Below are 6,608 nucleotides of genomic sequence, written 5' to 3'. Positions count from 1 at the left end.
ACTCCAGCTCTTAGGCCTCCGCTGCTGAAAGTAGGTATCTGGTTTATTTCAGTTCTATAATCAAAACTCTGTATCAACTCCAGCTCTGAGATCCCGGCTCCTGAAAGAAGGTTTCTGGGTTTTTTTTAGCTTCTATATTTGTTAAAATGTCTCAAACTACAGGATCAGAGGCCTGCAAGGCAGGCGGGGAATGTTGGTTTCCTCTGTCACTGAAGCAAGCAAGCCTCATGTTAGTTTCAAGCTGCCTGGCTGCCGGCCGCCATCTTGGCTGTCAGTTAATTTGCATATCTCCCTGATTAGCCAATGGGAAGGGTAGCGGTCGTATGCCAATTACCATGTTTCTCTTTTAGTAGATAGGAAAGATATTATACCAAGATTATGTAAGATTTTAACATTAGGGATAACTTGGTGAAAGATATTTGAAAGCCTGTGAAACTGCATGGAGAATATTTGAAACTCTCTGTGCTAACTTTGCTATTATTCTGTAAGTTTAACTTTATTTTAAAATAAAGCTATTCAGAATCATTGCTATGTTAAATGTGAAATAACCTCTGTGGTTTCATATCTCACCTGGGATAGATACTCTTTCTCTGTGTTCCTATATTCCACATAGTTTCCTCCATAATAGTGGTTGTCTTCTTTAAGACACTTGTATACAGTGTCTTAGACAATTCCTGATTCATGAAGGCACTCAATATATATGTAATGAAGTTATATGTATGAATATCTAACATCCACTTCTAAGTATTTAGAAAGAGCTCTTATTAGTTTTGTCATATTTCATAGTGTACTCAATATCAAATTTGTTTTATATGGTTCAGATGAATGAAAGAACTGTATCAAAATCAAAATGACTTAATTAGATTACTAAACCAACTCAAATTAACTTTATACAGTATTTCATATATAAAGAGTTTGATAAAATTTTTCTTTGTAATTTAATAAAATACATTTAATTTTTTGTAATCTCAAATAATTGTATTGTAAATGTACATGTTTTATATATTACAAATTTTGCATCTTAATCTTGTCACTATTTCAACAGCATAATAAACTTTTATAGATGTATCTTTTTTTCTCAATTTCAGGAAAACTAATCAAATTCTTTTAATATAAATCCCTAAACCTCTAGGCACTCTTAACAACTCAGTATATTGTAACATAGAAGTAATGCAGTCATTTGAATTATTTCTAAACCTATGGAGGACTATTACAATTATTTTTAAATAAGCCACATAACAGTGTACCAGTCATCCTGAGAAATGGAGGCTCATTAGTTTGAGTGAATGAAGTTTTTTAACAGTGGACTCATTCTTGCCTCACAGGAAATCTCAGGATGTAGATATAGAAATTACTCCTAGATTCCAATAGTATTCATAAAAGTATATATAATTATTCCAAAACATTAAAATTTGGTTTTACAAATATTAAATAATAAACTTCAATATTATATATACTCTCTGGATAATTGATTTATATGTTTTTAAGTACAACTAATTTCTCCATCATTTCTTCTAGAATTTTCTATGTTTGGGTATTATACTTTCCTCATATATTAAGTTATGTTGTTTCAATACATTATGGTATATATCTTATTTATAATATAGATTTTTACTTAATGTAAATAATTCAGTTTATGAAGAGAAAATATTTTATTTTAATTTGTAGAAATTATATAGAAGAAAATGTATCAAGAGAAAAAAATATACTAGATTTCCAGTACTTATAGATCATACTATAATGCTGCTGCTGCTGCTGATGATGATGATCTTGAGGAACATAATAATAGCATGTGCATTTATATATCACCCCATTTTGGACAATAATTTTTACACTAGAAAATGCTGATGCTTTTTCCAGCACAGAATATGTGTTCAATAAATATTTTCTATAGAACCATTGATACAGTGGCTATTGAACAGAGAAGTGCCTTATTGCCTTTTGGAATTATTGATTGTGCTAACTGGAATAAATTCCAGATGGGATTTTTAAAAGATGATGATTTTTTTAATCCTCACCTGAAGATATGCTTATTGATTTTAGAGAAAGAGGAATGGAGAGAGAGAGAGAGGAAGAGCAACATTGATGTGAGAAACCACCATTGATTGCTTCCCCATACCTGCCTCAACCTGGTCTCAAACCCACAGCCTAGCCACCAGGCCAGGCACAAGGTGATTCTTGATGAGAGATACAAATCTGAATGCTGGAATTTGTTGTTAAGGCTAAAGAAATGAGTCTATAACTGACATATCATCAGATGGCAGAAATAATCATTCAATAATACAGTCATGATGGGGAGAATTATTTATTTGACAAAACCTCTAAGGTTTAAAACAGGATAGTGACATGAACTTCAGCTTTTTCATTAATAGAGCTCATTGCTATCTTACCATGCTTATGAATTAACTTTCTTTTTCATGAAATGAAATATTAAGTACTTATTATCTTATGAGGAACTGCAAAAGGACTTTTGCATATTTAATCAACAGGTTGAGGAAGAGATTTTATTTTATTTGAAATGCTTATGGCCTGGTAAAGCTATAATGTTAACACTGCCCCATCCTGAGGTCTAAAATTATCAAGCATTTTTGTACATTTTGGAACAAGTTCGTGACCATATATCCTTAAAAGTATGCTCAGTAAACTTTGAAGATACTGTGGTCATTGAATTTAACTGTCTGTTCCCTTAACAAGATTTCCCAGAACATTATTTTCTGCTGAGACTTTTACAGAATGAAGCAACTTTTATAAAAGTGTACCTTTAAAGCATAAGAGAACAAAGAAAACAAACTTTAATAAATATGATGAAGAATCTCTATATAGAGAAGGCCTAAGTAGAGGCTATTTGCTAGAAAGCAAATATTTAAAAAAGATTATGGGCCCCGCCCCCTGGTCGAACTCCCAGTGGAACTTCCGGTCGAGGAGGCAGTTTGCATATTAGGTTTTTATTATATAGGATTTCTCTGCCACACCAGTCTTCTTTATTTCTACTTTTATCTCTCCTCAGGAGCAAACTCTTGGAGGAATGCAAGGAGAGAATAAGTTGGATAACCCTTTAATCTGATTACAGTGTGATAAGGCAGCATCGTTCAGTGGAAAGAGCACAAACTTTGGAATCAGACTGACCTGTGTCTGAATCCTAACTTCAGTCATTTCCTTGAACGAGATCCTTAACTTGTAAACAGCAGAATGATATTGCACACCATTCTAATCATGCAAACATGCATGCATACATTGAAGGCATATTTATGGAAAGAACATTGAAAATATTGATCAGTAAAGAATAAAGTCAAATGGAATTTGTGATCCTTCATTTATTCACCTGCATTGATCTATTGATCTATTAATCTAATGTAAGTCTTACTCCTTTTGGTGTATTGCAAATTGATTAACAAGAGAACATAATAGATTCTACTTATATATATATTTACCCTTTCATCAGTACTTTTTTTTAATGCATAAATGGCCTCCAGTGTCATAGCCAAGGGGTTCTTTTACAAAGATGTACCTACTCTGAGCAAACTCTCTGAAAGAAACCCACTGCATTTGACTCACTAACTTCTCAGAGAACAGGTCATTTTGCATGTGTATAAAAGTCCAAAGACGACTCAATTTAACATGATCCAACTATTTCAGCAGTGTTAGATTATTTCAGAAAGCACTGCCAATTTGTTCATGCTCCCTAATATCCATGTCCCTATGCAACATAATTTTATCTTTCTACTTAAAATGGATTCTGATTCTCCACCACTTGAATGTGGAATTGGCTTTTGATTAGATTTTGCCAATTGCGAATAGAAAACATGACACATACTAGGACTTGAAAATTACTTTTGGACTGGTCTGTGCCTTCTCTTAATGATGAAAACCCTTCTGCCATGTGAGCAAGCCTGGGTTAGGAGGATGACAGAGGTCTTAGCCTTCTCAAATATCCCAGTTCCCAACCCCCACCTACCCTCCATTGACTTGGATCAGGTCTGAAAAATTCCCAAAATCTATTTATCAGGAGAATATAATACATTTTTTTGACTTGCTTAGTTGAAGGGTCCCAGGTTCGATTCCGGTCAAGGGCATGTACCTTGGTTGCAGGCACATCCCCAGTAGGGGGTGTGCAGGAGGCAGTTGATCAATGTTTCTCTCTCATTGATGATTCTAACTCTCTATCCCTCTCCCTTCCTCTCTGTAAAAAATCAATAAACTATATATTTTTTAAAAAGGCAAAAAAATGTTCAAAGTATTTTGATGCTGGAAAATTAGTAAGGAAACTAAAGCAAGCTCATATTATTGATATAAAGGTGTACATAACATTTTTAACATCGAGAGATTAATTAGGAAAGCCATTTCTTTTATTTCTACAATCTGTGTTTTCTCCATCTTTTTTCCTGATCACTCTAGTTAGGGATTTGTTAGTTTTTCTGTTCTTCTGTGAGAACATTCTGTTTCATTAAGAGTCATTCTAAGAGGTGTGAGGTGATATCTCTTTGTGGTTCAATTTTCACTTCCCTGATGTTCCTAAAATTATTTTATTTTGACTTCTTGTACTGTATGTCCTGGTCCTTGCTAAAAAAAATCAGAGATTGCAAATCATTTTTATGACCTTTTAACTACTTTTTAAATATTATACCTCATGGTTTCTTCACTCTATTTCTCAGGGAAGTAAAATAGTACCTACAATAGGTCCTTGGGTTACGTCGGAGATCTGTTCCTACGGTTCCTATGGTTCCCACGCGATTTTCGCCATAATTCGGAACCCACCTACATAAGCACCTAGTCACTCACATGGAGCATATACACAGCAGTAATGAAGTGAAACAGTAAAAAAAAATTAAAAGAAAGGTAACGATTCCTGAACTTTACTTGTGGTAAATAAATAATAAAAAACATAAAGCAAAATTTATATACGTCGAAATGACAGAACTTTTTCTTTTTAATAAATACTGCAAATGGGAGATGGCGACGTAACCACGAAATGATGTACATCGAGTCTGAAGTAACCCGAGGACTGCCTGAATTGTGTTTTGCTTTCTTTTATTTAGATGATTTCCACATAGGCTTTTTCTGGGGGTTCCACATATTTCTCCATAGCAGCGTTGTTCAAGGTGTAATCCAAAGGTCTCAGTGAGTCCTTAAAACCCTATTTGTGAGTCTATAAGATTAAGCTATTTTCATGAATAATATTAAGATGCTATTATTTTTCCTTCAATCCTCCAGTGGCTTCATAATATATGATGGACAAGCAGCAGACTATATGTTTTATCAGATATGAGCATCCAGCTCCCATTAAGTCACACATTAAAGAAATTTGAGAAAATGTAAAACAGTGAGTAAATGTAAAACAATTCCACTGTATATATCTTTTATTTGTTTTGAAAAATAGAGCTATTTTTATAGACTGTCATTTACAAAAACAGATAATAGATTTATTTTTATTTTAAAATTAAATTATAATTAAATTTAAATTTCGTTTTCATTTTTGTTATGAGAAATGTCCATCTATGTAACCAATGATGTGCTGGAATTGGTTTGCAGAGGCTTTCAAAAGCTGACTGTGCACATCTCTTTCCAGTGTGTGTTCAGTGACATCACATTGGTAGCTTGCAATTCAATATGGTGAAATTATTAACATCACAGAAGTCAGCAAATGCTACACAATTTGGAGTTTGTTCAAACTACCACCCCCTTATCTTCGAGAGCCAATTATTAAATATTTACCATATCACCCAGCTGGCGTGGCTAAGTTGTTGAGCATCAACCTATGAACCAGGAGGTCATGGTTTGATTCCCAGTCAGGGCACATGCTCAGGTTGTGGGCTCCATCCTCAGTGTGGAGTGTCCAGGAGGTAGTTGATCAATGATTCTCTCTCATCATTGATGTTTCTATCTCTCTCTCCCTCTCCCTTCCTCTCTGAAATAAATAAAAATATATTAAAAACGTATTTGCCGTATCACTGGATATAACCCACATGATTAAAATATTTTTGATTTCTTGAAACCAAAAATGTTTGAGAAGCATGTTTCCATCATACCCTTCAATGCATTTCCACCTAACATCAGTTTGGAAAATAGTAAATTCTTTATTAACAAAATCTTGTCATATCCAACTTCCTGACTTCCTAACTTCTTTAGCAATGTTGTAGAAACATAGAGCACAGGTGTGCATTTTTCTATGGCTCTTTCAAAAAAAGTTTTAGATGATTAATCCCTAATAGAACAAAAACCATAAAAATATTACACATTACTTTAAAAAATAAAAGCCTGTTGTGTTGACTATTGTCAGAGAATATAGAGGTTGTATTTTGTTTGTGTTAATACAATGAGATGCATACAATGTGTGCATTATGTTAGCATGACAGAGTAATTTAAGGAAAATAACTATCTTCTAGAAATCAAATAACTGTGAGTGTTACTTTTAGTCCCACTATCTACAAGATATTTTATATAATTGATTCTGAGTAGAAGAATGACATTGGCCAGTTATTTTCACTGGTAGAAAAATTGAGATAATTGTGTCAATACTACCCAAATCACAGGGCTATTTTAAATATTAATGAGAAAACTAATGTTAAAATACTCTGTATACAACAGTGCTCTTTATCCTATACTAGGGG

This window comes from Myotis davidii, unplaced genomic scaffold, assembly GCF_000327345.1.
Source record: "Myotis davidii unplaced genomic scaffold, ASM32734v1 scaffold293, whole genome shotgun sequence".
Classification (NCBI taxonomy): domain Eukaryota; kingdom Metazoa; phylum Chordata; class Mammalia; order Chiroptera; family Vespertilionidae; genus Myotis; species Myotis davidii.
Note: the sequence above shows the minus strand (reverse complement) of the source record.